Here is a 15,091-nt window from a genome sequence, read left to right as displayed (position 1 = left end):
CATTAAAGAGATAGAAGAGAGAATCTCAGGTGCAGAAGATGCCACAGGAAACATTGATGACACAACAATCAAAAAAAATGCAAATGCAAAAAGATCCTAACTCAAAACATCCAGGAAATCCAGGACACAGTAAGAAGACCAAACCTATGGATAATAGGTATAGATGAGAATGAAGATTTTCAACTTAAAGGGCCAGTAAATATCTTCAACAAAATTATAGAAGAAAACTTCCCTAACCTAAAGAAAGAGATGCCCATGAACATACAAGAAGCCTACAGAACTACAAATATTTAGATGGAAAAAGAAATTCCTTCTATCACATAATAATCAAAACAGCAAATGCACTAAACAAAGAAAGAATATTAAAAGCAGTAAGGGAAAAAGGTCAGGTAACATATAAAGGCAGACCTATTAGAATTACACCAGACTTCTCACCAGAGACTATGAAAGTCAGAAGATCCTGGACAGATGATATACAGACACAAATGTCAGCCCAAGCTACTATACCCAGCAAAACTCTCAATTACCGTAGAAGAGAAACCAAGATATTTCATGGCAAAACCAAATTTACACAATATCTTTCCACAAATTCAGCCCCTCAAACGATAATAAAGGGAAAACTCCAACACAAGGAGGGAAACTACATCCTAGAAAAAGCAAGAGAGTAATCTTTCAACAAACCTAAAAGAAGATAGCCACATGAACAGAAGCCCAACTCTAACAACAAAAATAACAGGAAGCAACAATGACTTTTCCTTAATACCTCTTAATATCAATGAACTTAATTCCCCAATAAAAATGATGTCTACGTATATTGTTACTAAAAAACATTTAAAAAGTAATTTTCTCCTCAAAAAGAGTATAAAAATAAAAAGTTTCTAAATAAGTTAAATTTAAGAATGTGGAAATGGAAATTAATATATAAATGCATATTAGAAGACTTTAAAGGTCACTTAGATATAAACTGGCAGGAGATTCAATCAATTATAAAATAATTAACACAACAGACACTTAAGGTTTAAAAACAAAAATTCCCACAGGTAATTATTTACCAAAAAAGACATAAGAAAGGGAGGGTTTGTGTGTGTGTGTGTGTGTGTGTGTATAAGGAGAGGAAATATAAATACATATATATATATTTGTGTATACATATATGTGTAAATGTGTGTGTGAGAGAGAGAGAGAGAGAGAGAGAGAGAGAGAGAGAGAGAGAGAGAGAGAGAATGCAATCACAGTGATGGAGGTCTAGGAAGATAGACTAGATCATGTTGTAACATCCATTTCTCACATTGCATCTTGACTTGGAGCCCCACAATCCTCTTCGGGTATATGTGCTTTCCTAATTTAATTATCTCAAGCATTCTTTCTTCGAAAATCTCTCCCTTAGAAGCTGGGATAAGATTCTGTGGGAAATGTGTCATTCCTATGGGCCAAGTATTCCAATACATGAGTCTACAAGACCATTTCTAGACCACATATGCCTTCTTTTACAGAGAGATCTCTTTCATTCATGGTTAAGAGTGTTTGTTTGCCCATTGCATACACTAGCAAGTGTTTGCTGCAAGGACCCTGATATAGCTGTCTCTTGTGAGACTAGGCCGGGGCCTAGCAAACACATAAGTGGATGCTCACAGTCAGCTATTGGATGGATCACAGGGCCCCCAATGGAGGAGCTAGAGAAAGTACCCAAGGAGCTAAAGAGATCTGCACCCCTGTAGGTGGAGCAACATTAGGAACTAACCAGTACCCTGGAGCTCTTGACTCTAGCTGCATATGTATCAAAAGATGGCCTAGTCGGCCATCACTGGAAAGAGAGGCCCATTTGACACACAAACTTTATATGCCCCAGTACAGGGGAACGCCAGGGCCAAAAAAATGGGAATGGGTGGGTAGGGAAGTGGGGGGAGGCTATGGGGGACTTTTGGGATAGCATTGGAAATGTAATTGAGGAAAATACGTAATAAAAAAAATATTTTAAAAAAAAACACTAAAAAAAAAAGTGTTTGTTTGCATGGATTTATGTACAGCACATCCATGCAGTCCTCACAGCAGCCAGAAGAGGACATTGGATCACCCAGAACTATAGTTACGGGCAGCTTTGAGCCACTATGTGGGTGCTGGAAACAAAACCCAGGTCTTCTACAGGAGCAGCCAGTGCTTTAGCTGCAGATCTCTACACATGCCTTTTTTTTTTTTTTAATGTAGGTGACATTTATTTTTCATGAGTCTCTAGCTCATTCTTCTCCCTTCACATTATTTCTTGCAAACAATTTTGGTTGATTTCTCTAGACACATATAAACCTATTCAGACCTCATGAGACACTTTGTGAGCATGATTCTCAGCTACTGCGCATAAAGCTAAGATAGCAACTAATGAAACACAGAAAGGCTAAGGGCATGAGGTTGCTCATGAAAGAGTCCCTGGCCACATGGATGAAGGCTGAGGCACTGTTTACAGAAACAAACCAGCTTTGTGCAGAACACCTGAGGAGAAGCTGAGACCAGCTAAATGACTACATCTCCCATTTCCTCCTATTAAAACAATTATAGTTTTCTATCCAGAAATTCTTTTGAAGACAAAAGAACCTATAAATGGGGTAACAGGTGTGTGGGTGCCATGTGTAATTATGTACTAACAGAAGCTTCCTTTCTTGTAAGGTTGCTGATGACAGAGGGTCTGGTCTAGGGCTTGTTTTCTAATCACAGTCAGCATTTCCTTCTTGAAGACATTCTATTAACGTGTCTATGCCACTATTTTTAGATCTATGACAAATCATATATTCTGTACTAATTCAGAAATGTTTTTCATTAACTAGCTCTTATCAAATAAATGCTGTTCCAAGGAAGACACAAATCATTCTGAGATCCCAGGGGCTGGCTCCCCTTCACACAGAAAGGAAATTGAGTCCGTTTGAGAGTTAACCCCCTAGTGAGAAACACAGGAAATGCCAATCTTATGACTAATCAAGAAGAAATACACAGCATTTGAGATAGACCCACACCCCCAAAATGGCTCCCTAATTCATTTATCTATTCTTGAATTTCCTTAAACAAATAGATGGTTCTGCAGATGTGGTGGTTCCTGCCTGTAATTCAGTATGAAAGAGGCTGAGGTCAGAGAATGGGGAGTTTAAAGCCAACTTGAGCTACATTCTTAACAACAAATAATAAACTCAGATATAGCCCTACTTCTAAATTACTATTGAAATACAAATAGCTTCGGACATGCCCATACATAAGCCTATGTTCATACCAGAGTAAAATAATATCAGCTGCTTCCTGGCGTAAGTTCTGTTATGCGTGAGTCTGGAGGAATACACCAGGAAAGAGGAAGGGAAAACTGAAAACCACCACTCTTCATACCCGAAGTTTGGACAAAAACGGATGCTGGTTTGTGTTTGGCAGAATTTTTCCTGGTTTCCCATTCTATGTCAATTACCTAAATTTTGGTAAGAGAGAATTTTAATTTCAATTACATACACAGAGGGGAGAACATATATGTTCAGATCTTCACGGAAACCATAGTTTGCTTTAAGGTGAGTGTTTACAGCAAGGTACAGTGATATTTGTAAGTCCAATTCATGACACAAACTTAATTATCCTTTTGCCACATGGGAAAAGAAAACCAGGCCTCCTCAGATGGTCATTAATTCCACCCACACAGGCTGGTCTGCCAAGCTGTTAAGTAACTAAACTACTAGATGAATGAATGGGTAGATGAAAGAAAGCAGAAGCAAGACCGGAAGCTTGGAGTAAGACCCTGATGCTAATGACATCATTCTTCATAGATCACTCCCACCACTACAGACTTGCATGGCCCTGCAGCTCTGCCTTTGTATGGGAGCCCTTGCTGTGGTGTAAGAGTGAATGGTGATAAAGTTTGCACGACCAATGGGCCTCCCCTCCCACTGATGGCCAACTAGGCATCTTCTGATACATATGCAGCTAGAGACATGAGCTCTGGGGGTACTGGTTAGTTCATATTGTTGTTCCACCTATATGGTTGCAGATCCCTTTAGATCCTTGGTACTTTCTCTAGCTCCTCCATTGGGGGCCCTGTGGTCCATCCAATAGCTGACTGTGAGCATCCACTTCTGTGTTTGCTAGGCCCCGGCATAGTCTCACAAGCGACAGCTATATCTGGGACGTTTCAGCAAAATCTTGCTAGTATATGCAATGGTGTCAGCATTTGGAGGCTGTTTATATGCCTCAGTACAGGGGAACTCCAGGGCCAAGAAGTGGGAGTGTGTGGGTAGGGGAGTAGGGGGGAGGGTATGGGGGACTTGAAATGTAAATGAAGAAAATACCTAATTTAAAAAAAAAAAAAAGAGTGAATGGTGACAAACAGGTTTATATGCTCCATGCTCTGTCATCTAGTGGGCCTGGGAATTCATGCAACTTCAGGAGAGGAGGCTGCTCCCTGATTCCTATTCCTTTGTCTCCCTCCTCTCTCTCTCTTATTCTCTTTTTCTCTGTCTCTGTCTCTGTCTCTGTCTCTCTCTCTCTCTCTGTCTCTCTCTCTGTCTCTCTGTCTCTCTCTCTCTCTCTCTCCCTCTTTCTTCTTCTCTCCCCCTTCTCTCTGTGTCTCTCTCTCACCTTCTCTGCTTTCGAAATGTCCAGGCATGAATTGTTTGTTCAGCTCGCACTTCCTTCCACCATAATGGAGCTATTCCCCTAAACCATGAACTGAAATAACCCTTTGATCAAGTTTTTTTCCATCAGGTATTTTGTTTTACAGAAACACAAAAGCCTGCAGAGTACACCCGTTTCTTTGTCATACCATGAAATCAGGAATGCTAGGTCAGATAGTAATAGCTACAGTGACTTGTCACCCCCAGCCTGCCTGTATAATGCCCAATGTCACCCCCAAGTCTGCCTGCATGTCCGCACAGTGTCAATCCCCAGCCTACACTGCAAGGCACTTACCATGTTACCCCTAGCCTGCCTGCAGGCTGCCTACAGTGTCACTGCCCTGAGGCTTCTCAGCCTTCCTGCTTGACACTGTGCTATATCAAGCAGGAAAAAAAAAAACCAAAACATATCAATGGAAGATACAGATTACTGTACCAAGCAAACTAGAATTCTTATGGGTTCTAATTTACTTGAAGAACCTTTTATGCTGTTCCTCTAAAGACTTTCATGTGGGTTTTTCATGTGGGTTGAAAATCAATCCCTCACACTCCCTTCATACAGTCTTGTTGATTTTTTTTTGACATCCCACATATGCAAAAAAAAAAAAATCATTTACTCAAAGTACTTGAGAAGTGGAAAAATTAGAGTTTCATGCTCTGTGGACTGAAATTTACATAGATTTTTCACAGCTTTGCTTTTAAAGAAAAGAAAACCTTTTCTGCAGTTAAGAAATCACTCCAACAGATGAGTCTATCTCTTCCACTGTTGTTTCAAGGTGTCTTACAGGTGAATTACCCTGGACATTAGGGACTGCTGAGGGGAGCTTTGGTTTTCCTTTCTCCTGCCCCCTCCACCTCCCTTTGATTTTTTTTTTTTTTTTTTTTGGCTGTAAATACAATGAGGACACAGCTGTAGTAGCTAGAAATTGAGGGATTCTAAAAACCATAAAAATAGTAGCTTCCTTTTCCTGTTTTGAGCTGTGAGCTGTGAAACAACAGTTAAGTTTATCTAGTCTCCTATTATTTATAATGATTAATCTGAGGACACGTTCCCAGGAGGGTAATTAGCTAGGCAATTACTTCAGTGTGACTCCAGCATTCTGATTAAGTATAGCTTTAGAGTTACAAGTATCCAAACATCCAATAAAGCATAGAATGGGGCTTTAAAAAAAAACAAAAAACTGGGTTGTGTTGGATCAGGCAAAAATATAACAGGAATAGCAGGCCCGTCTAACTCCAATGAAATTTTGAGACAAGTAGGAACATTAGTAAACGGAAGCCAGCAGTGAAATTCTGTCTCTGTTATGGTTGGTTTCTGTATGTTCTTGCCGGCTACATGGTCAACCTATAGCCATTCTCCCTGTACATCATCAGCGTTTTAAATGATGAACTTGTTCCTGTCTGCCAGTTAAGGTATGTGAGGACTACTTACCAGCCTGCCATCTCCCTATTATCTCTAATACATTGCTACAAAGACCAGCAATCTGAATAGCCAACTCAACTAAAATCCCTTAAGAATTAATTCCTCTGGAAACACAGGTTCAAGTCAAATCTCCCAGTGCTGCCTGAGAGGCTGTTCTTGTAAGTGCTGACCCCAATTGGTTTTGCTGTTATTTGTTTGTTTGATTTTTTTTTATGCTATTGTTGTTGTTAGATCTCTCACTAGCCAGGAGATCTCCAATAAAACTAAGCTGGCTGACTAGGGTTCCCCAGAAATCTTCCTTTCTCTACCTCTCCAGCATCCTTAAGAAGTGCAATACTTACTCCACATCCCAAGAGAAAGGGCCACTCAGAGTAACTGGGGTTCAGTTACAAACTATCCAGGCACACATCAGCAGTCAAATTCCAAATTCTTAAAGTCGACTCTTACATCACTGTTTCTATGCTTTATTTTATTTTATTTTATTTTTAAAGTCATGGCAGATGCCACTATTGCCTTTAGCAACTGAATCACTAAAGACTTTCTCAAACCTGGACCTGAATCCCGTCGTCCCTTCCCTAACACCCTTGCAACCCTGCTCTTCCCATCTCACCAGCTGCTTGTTCCGTGAGGTGCTTATTCAGATCGTAAACCTTGAATTATATTTATCTCCTCAGTTTCCCTGTCTAAGACAACAACAAATCTTTCGGAATCAGGTGATCTCACTTTCTACTACAAGATTCTAAAATTGGAATCCATGAACTCCGGAGAAACTGAAGAGCTTTGCTGGCTGTCCACAAGATATTCACAGAAGGGGAAATCCAACAAAGTATTCAAAAGTTTGTCACTTTGGGAAGAAAACAGCACAAGGCACTACTGGGGATATAGCTCATAGTTGAAGAACCGTCTAGCGTCTTCACGGCCTTGGGTCTCAGCCCCGGCACCTCAAAATTTATAGCACTAGAACATAATTTGAAAGGGCTGAAGACTCTTTTCCCTTTCTGCCGCCGCCATGCCATCCAGACTGAGGAAGACCCGGAAACTCCGGGGCCACGTGAGCCACGGCCACGGCCGCATCGGTAAGCACCGCAGCGGGAATGCTGGAGGCATGCATCACCACAGGATCAACTTTGACAAATATCACCCAGGTTACTTTGGGAAAGTTGGTATGCGGCATTACCACTTGAAGAGGAACCAGAGCTTCTGCCCAACAGTCAACCTGGATAAACTGTGGACGTTGGTCAGCGAGCAGACGCGGGTCATTGCAGCAAAAAACAAGACTGGAGCTGCTCCCATCATTGATGTTCGATCAGGCTACTACAAAGTTCTGGGCAAGGGAAAGCTCCCTAAGCAACCTGTCATCGTGAAGGCCAAATTCTTCAGTAGAAGAGCTGAAGAGAAGATTAAGGGTGTNGGAGGTGCCTGTGTTCTGGTGGCTTAAAAGCCACCACGGAGGTTAATTAAATGCTAACATTTTCCAAAAAAAAAAAAAAGAAGAAGAAGAAGAAAAGAAAAGAAAGAAAAAGAAAGAAAGAAAGAAAGAAAGAAAGAAAGAAAGAAAGAAAGAAAGAAAGAAAGAAAGGGCTGAAGAGATAGTAAAGTAAGTAAGAATGTGCTGTTTGTGGAGGACCTGGGTTTGAGAAAATTCCAGTTCCAGAGTCTCTCTTAGTCTTTGAGAGCATACTGTGTGCAGGTGGCATACATAGAGACAGAACACACACACACACACACATGCACGCACACATGCACACACACACATGGACACACACTTGAAGACCGAAACATTGGCTCAGCAGGTAGAGGTGCTTGCCTGTTGTGGAGGGGCCTGCTGTTCTTTGTATCTTGATGCTAATTCCATTTTCCTGGGAGGGGCTGCAGACAAGGAGTCACACACCCAGGCGACTTCTTGTGAATCAATCCCCTAATGAATAAAAAAGCCAATCACTGGGCAAGTAGGTGGGACTTCTGGGTTGGATGGAGGAAGAGAGGAAGCAGGAGAGAGTTAGGTTCTTTTGGCATTGAAAGCATGAGGACAAGATGTAATTACAAGTGTCTCCTGGTTTCAATGGCAGATCCATCAGGATTTGCCACCAGAGGACTTAGATATAATAAGGCTTACAAGATTAGGATTTTAGTTGCTGCACCCAGAGATTAAGTTACCGTCATTTCTGAATGAAGTGTGTGCTGTGTTTTCCTTCACGCTGCAGCTTGCCTGAGTTCAAGAGAGGAAGGTACAGCATGGGTTTGCCTGAGGTGCACCACAAAGGCTGGGGGGGGGGGGGGGGCAGGTTAAGCTTGAGGCTGGTGTGATGGCAACCTATCAGTGGGAACTTAGCAAGCTGAGTAAAGAGATTTTGGAACTCTGAGTCAGAGTCTCCACAAGATAAAAACAGGTCGACCATTACCCACCAGTGCACGGCCACCAAGGCCACCAAGGCCACCAAGGCCACCAAGGCCACCAAGGCCACCAAGGCAGAGAGTTGCCATTTTCTTTTTAATATTTCCCACAACACTTTCCACCAAGCCTGATGACCTGTGCTCCATCCCTGGGAACTTTGGGAGACATTAGGTTCTTGTTCACTAGGGAAACCAGGAATATTAAACACATAGGTTTGTGTCTACAAAGAAAGAAATATAGAACTTGTTTTCTGCCCAGAAGATTAGGAATGGGTGTGGTTAACAGCCTGATGACCTCTGTACTATCCCTTTGGTCAGGCAGCAGCTGGTTCCCTTAGACTGTCTATCTCAGGCAATCTATCCTCTCTCAGACCTTTATCATGAGATGTTTAACTTGACCCTACTTTCCTAGTCAGTCTATAAACCCATCTGTGTGGAAGAAATCACATATACTTTTTATAAGGAGTTTTGCTGTAATCTTGTCTTATGCTTTATAATACACACAAAATCGAATTAACTATACCAGGAACCTTTTTTATTTCAAATTGTGATATGCTTAAATATGCCTGAAATAAACTACTTGATGTCAGACTCTCAAGGTTTGAGCCAACACTGGCTACAGAGTCTTGTTGAACTAGACTTCCTTTCTTGGCCATGTGGTTTTCAGAGATCCCCACAGAGATATACATAGTGAAAAATGAGAACTGACGTCCACAAATTGCACACTGACCTCCACAGATACATGCTGACATACATGCTTACACACACACACACACACACACAAATAAATAAATAAATTAATTAATAAATAAGGTGTTAAAATATTATATGAATTTTCAACAGCATTGATTTTTTTTAATTAGGTATTTTCTTCATTTACATTTCCAATGCTATCCCAAAAGTCCCCCAGACCCTCCCCACCCACTCCCACTTCTTGGCCCTGGCATTCCCCCATACTGAGGCATATAAAGTTTGCAAGACCAAGGAGCCTCTCTTCCCAGTGATGGCCAACTAGGCTATCTTCTGATACATATGCAGCTAGAGACATGAGCTCTGGGNATACTGGTTAGTTCATATTGTTGTTCCACCTATAGGGTTGCAAGACCCCTTTAGCTCCTTGGGTACTTTCTCTAGCTCTTCCATTGGGGGCCCTGTGTTTGTCAGTGATTACTTTTAAAGTGATGTAAAATTGTTGGTATGTTGGTACATTGTGTAATGGTACTATCTTAGTCCATTCACAGTTTTGTATTACTATGACAAAACACATGGGACTAAGTAGTTTATAAAGAACAAAAATATATTTCTTCACAAAGAACTAAGAAGACCAAACGGATGTGCTGACAGGGTTGGTTACCTGCTAACTGATCACTTCTTAACACCTGAATTTTAGGGGACAAGTTCCAATCATAGCATACACAAAATTATAGCTGTGTTCTTAGATACTTCATCACTGCAATCTGATGTGGGAGAAATACTGAAGGAAGAAAGATGGCTTCACTTAAGAATGTTTTCAGGATTGACAAGCTGGCTCAGAGGGGTAAATCACTAGCTGCCTAAGCCTGATAGCCTAACCTGGATTCCTGGATCTACATAATTCACAGTGAAAGCCAAGAGCCATTTCAGTCATACACACACACACACACACACACACACACACACACACACACACGCGCGCGCAATAACAATAAAAGAAAAAAGAAAGAGAAAATAATGTTTTTAGCAACAGTACTGATTTTGCATTTTATTGCTATCAGCTTTTGACTATACTCTCCTTCTTCTACTCTAGGAGACAAAGAAGGGTGTGTACATAAAGCATCATTTCAGCTCTGAGCTAGGGCATTCTTGAGCAGTTGTTTGTGTTGCAATTTTACAGGACCACTTTTCTCAGGAGACACCATTTTTTACTTAAAATAACAGTTGATAGACAAGCTATCATTGTTCATGTTGTGTCTCTGGAAGATACACTGTTGAAAAAAAAAAGGACAGAATGATCTTGTCACTTCAAGGAGAAGAAGCCACAGAAATTTCACTAATATTAAAATTCAAGATTTCTAGGGAAAATGAGAATTTCGGAAGACTCATATCTGCCTTTGTGGGATTTGACAGCTTTTTAATACTTAGAAACTTTTTTGATGAGTTTGGTGATATCAATGAACACAGTTTTTTATCTTGTACAATAAAATGTGTCAATATTTAGAAAATCTGCATAATTCAGCATACTGATATTTTCTGAATGACAACTTCCTGATCTTACCAAACTAGTTGTCAGTAAAATGCCTTCACAGTATAATGCAGACAAACGTGTTTCAGTGTAACATTGCACAAAAAGTTTATTGATGTAGCTTCAGGTTCTGTCTCTGAATCACTGTAACAACTAACTGGTTCTCCATATTCTTAGCATTGTTTCTGAACAATCTTTCCAAACCTGATTTCATGGTGACTCTTTTTTTACATAAGCCAGTTGTGTCAAACCCTAATAAGAAATTTTCAAAGGTTTCCTTCAATGTCATTTAGAGAAGTTGTGTATATTTAAGTGGCCCACTCACAGGAGCTAGAGAAAGTACCCAAGGAGCTAAAGGGATCTGCAACCCTATAGGTGGAACAACATTATGAACTAACCAGTACCCCGGAGCTCTTGACTCTAGCTGCAAATGTATCAAAAGATGGCCTAGTCGGCCATCATTGGACTTGCAAGCTTTATATGCCCCAGTACAGGGGAACACCAGGGCCAAAAGTGGGAGTGAGTGGGTAGGGGAGTGGGGGGGGGGAGGGTATGGGGGACTTTTGGGATAGCATTGGAAACGTAAATGAGGAAAATACCTAATAAAAAAAAAGTGGCCCACTCACCTGAGCTATGGTCTTCAGCCATCTTTTCCTCCTCTGTTCTGGGGTCGGAGCCCCATGCCCTCCCTCCACTGCTCTTAGTTCCTAATGGAATTATTTCCCACAGGTATGCATGTGTGTCCATGCACAGGTTTCTACAACAGGTATAGAAATTGTTGAGTCTTTATGCTATTGAGGTCTTCTGTGACCACTGAAGTTTCTACATCTGCTTAAAAACATTCCGCATACTCTTCTCCTATTTGAGATTTTTTTCTACAATGTTTATTACAAACTCATATAATATATGATATATTGAAATGTTATATTTATATATGTGTGTATATATGCATATGCATATATATATATATATATATATATATATATATATATATTCAATTGTATTGTCTATCTTCTTGCCCTAGAGCCTAAGCTTGTGGAAGTCAGGAAGGAATTCAGTTCTCTGATATATATCTTACAGACTCTCTAGATATGCTTGTTAAATGAATGAAGAAATGAGAATATGAATTAAAGAAAGGGAAATATCCTCAGAAGTTCTAAAAGAAGTCTGGATTTATTAAGAGTTTTTTATTCCTCTTTGTAAGATCAGCAAGAAGAAGAGTCGGGAAAAGGGAAGAATAGCCCAACACCAGTACAGGTTTTATGGAAAAATACCTGTAAGAGACTTCTAGTATGAGAACCAGAGTCTGTTATGCATTTGCAGGCCAGGACTTCAAAAGAAGAATGAAGAGGGAATGTGAAGTGGTCTCTTTGGGGTCTGCAGTCAGTCCTTGGTATAACTAAGAAGGTGGGGTGTATGGTGGGTTAAAGGCTGTCAGATGAACCATAAACGAGTCTTTTGGCCAGCCATGACTTTAATCAGGGCAAGAGGTAAGAATTAAAAAACAAACAAACAAAAAACAAGCTGAAACCAAGTTACTTTTATTTTGATATTGTTGCTATTTAACCGAAATAGAGAATTTTTTTTTCAGAATGGCACAAACATGACTAAGAATCAAGAAGAAGAATCTAATCTTTTTCCAGTCCTATCATGAATCAGGTCTAGATAAAACAACATAGGCAACATTATAGGCGTGTGTCTCCCCAAACCTGCAGGCTGAAAACCAGTCCATACTCCAGGTGCTTCTGGATAACTACTCTCTATGACTTTTGGTCAAGCTGCAGGTCCACTTATACCACATGACCGTTCTCCTAAACTACCTCTGATTGATGGTACAGGCCTTGAATGAGTTTAGACTGGCCAACAATCCTTAATTCTCACCTATCATCTCATTTTGGAATATCCCGTGGTTTACAATCCTCTAACATTTTGGATCTCCTTAGGTCAATTCCAAGCACAGCAGTGCTGTCCAAAAGAACATTCTACAAATATCTACAATGACAGCAGTGCTCTGTCTCAGTACTGTCTTCTATGATAGCACTGGCCAAATGTATCTACTAAGTATTAGAACTCTGCCTAGTACAACTGAGTTGATATTGTTGTTGTTGCTACTGCTGCTGCTCTTATTGCACTCATTTATATTTGAATAGCCACTTGTATCTAGTGGCCACGATATAAGGCAGTATAACGTTAGAATTATAATTTAGCCCAATTCTCCAGATCCTTTAGTCCACAGAAGACTTAGTCTGTCTGCATCAACTCTCCTGAGGCATTAACTCAAATGGCCTTCTGCTTCTTTTTTTAAAAGATTTGTTTATTTGTTTGTTTGTTTATTTATTTATATGTATATTAATACACTGTTGCTGTCTTCAGACACCAGAAGAGGGCATAAGATACTATTGCAGATGGTTGTGAGCCACCATATGGTTGCAGGGTATTGAACTCAGCACCTCTGGAAGAGCAGTCAGAGCTCTTAACCGCTGAGCCATCTCTCCAGCCCTGCCTTCTGCTTCTTAATGTGAGCTATCGCATAACATCACTGATTTATGGTCTTAGAAAAACAGACCAAATGAACTTGGCCTATTTCCAAACACACTTGTACAACAAGAATTATCCATATAAACAAACTTCTTCAGATATTAAACTAAGTCCATGGACAAATTTTAGACAAAAATTTCAATCATAGAAAAAAGAAAAAAAAATGACGTATGAGAAGAAAACATGAGGCCGAAGGATCATTTCTGGTTGAGCTAAGCCTCCCTAAAGCTTTGCTGACAAGCAGGAGCTATCCCCAAAGACTTACCTGTAAGATGTCTATGAAGAAAGAATGCTCTTGAGGATGGCAACCAGGTACATCTTATTCCCTACTATTGACATATTAGCTTCATCATCATTAATGAACACATAAGGAAAGAGCTTCATCGATATAATCTCTCATTATGTCAACAACCATCTAGTAGGTAAAAATAGCTATACCTTTTCTCAGAATTATCTGGACTCTAAGAAGCGTGCCTAAAGTTTTCAAGTTGGTAAAGGTTGGGGCCAGTTCACATATCAAACTAGGTGACCTGGATTTTTTTTCCTTCCTCTGGATCCTGTCATTACACAAGAGAGAAGCATGAAGGTCACTGGCAGTCATCTGAATATCAGGCTTCATTGCCTCCTGTTTCATAGCCACTCTGAGTGTGGAGAAGCAACATCTGGGTTAATTCCTAGGCAGCAACACCCAGGAGAGCTTTGAACAAAAGTTTAATTTTATGCAAAAATACTACAAGATCTCTTACAATAAAGACAGCCCCAAAAGGAGTCCATCTTAAAGTGAACACAGCAGCAAATTATATTCATATTTAAGGAAAGGGGTCTTGTAGAGACACCCTAAAATATGCCGCTGCATTTCTTTGGAATGTGTTCAGGAGGTGAAAATAACTGAAGAAATTGGCTCCCTCTTCTTATCACACAGTATTCCCAGCCATCTGCTGTGTGTGCTTATGAAGATGCTGTGCAGTGCTTAAAATTCTCATCCAAGGAAATGTGAATAACCAATTTACAACCTGTGAGGGAAAGGGGAGGGATTCATCCTTCCCATCCCCAAGGCTCAGATTTAGAGTGAGCATGTGTAATTGTGGGTGGCTATGCTGGTTGCTTTAAAGAAGATTAAATTGTACATAATGCCAAATAACAAAACAAAAGGGGAAAATGTGTGTGGGAGATGGGAGTGAGATGCTGGAATAATTTAATTACTGTCAGGTGGTTTTCAAGCTGTACTGGGGTGAGGGGAGCCTTGAATAGAATCTATTACCCAAAAACCAAATGAGCCTACAAACATCTCTATACTCATTTTTATTGCATGACACCAAATGGTTTTAAAAACATGAAAAATAAAAGTTGTGTTACTACATGGAATAAAGAGAGTGGAGACCTCTGGGTAAGACCCTACCCAGCTAAGCTTCCAACTTGTGAAAAGGAATTGAAGATAAGCTGAAGCACTGAAGGAAACCAGCAACAAGAGGAAGCTGATGCAAATGTGATGGAAAGAGGGGGCCAAGTTCCAGCCCCAGCAAGCAGTAGAACTTGGCAACTTCAGCCAAGTGGTTCTGGTTTTAGAGTCAAGAACATAAGAAAGGGGTTATGGGATCTTCCTGTGTGACTAAGGAAAGCTGCAGAGGCCAAGCATGTGACAGGAGTGTCCCTGCATGGAGAACCAATAAAAACATTGTGTGAAGCTGTGGGGATAAATCCTGAATAGTGTGCTAGTGACCCCAAGGTGTTAGAGATGGTAGGGTAATGTGATATCTTCTAGGGAAAGCTGCAGACCGGTGTGGAACCAGCCTAAGAGAGAAAAGTATATTGTGGTCAACAAAGCCATAAGGAATTGAAGTCCTGAAAAATGCTTTGACACTGGACATGGAGATACAGAATTTG

At 40.4% G+C, this 15,091-nt stretch overlaps 1 pseudogene; it reads left to right on the top strand.

Annotated features, from left to right (window-relative positions):
• The first annotated feature begins 7,063 nt into the window (after positions 1–7,063).
• Positions 7,064–7,492, top strand: LOC110291680 (annotated as a pseudogene).
• The last annotated feature ends 7,599 nt before the right edge of the window (positions 7,493–15,091 follow it).

This window comes from Mus caroli, chromosome 3 (assembly GCF_900094665.2).
Source record: "Mus caroli chromosome 3, CAROLI_EIJ_v1.1, whole genome shotgun sequence".
Taxonomy (NCBI): Eukaryota; Metazoa; Chordata; class Mammalia; order Rodentia; family Muridae; genus Mus; species Mus caroli.
Note: the sequence above shows the minus strand (reverse complement) of the source record. Positions and strands in the feature narration are given on the sequence as shown.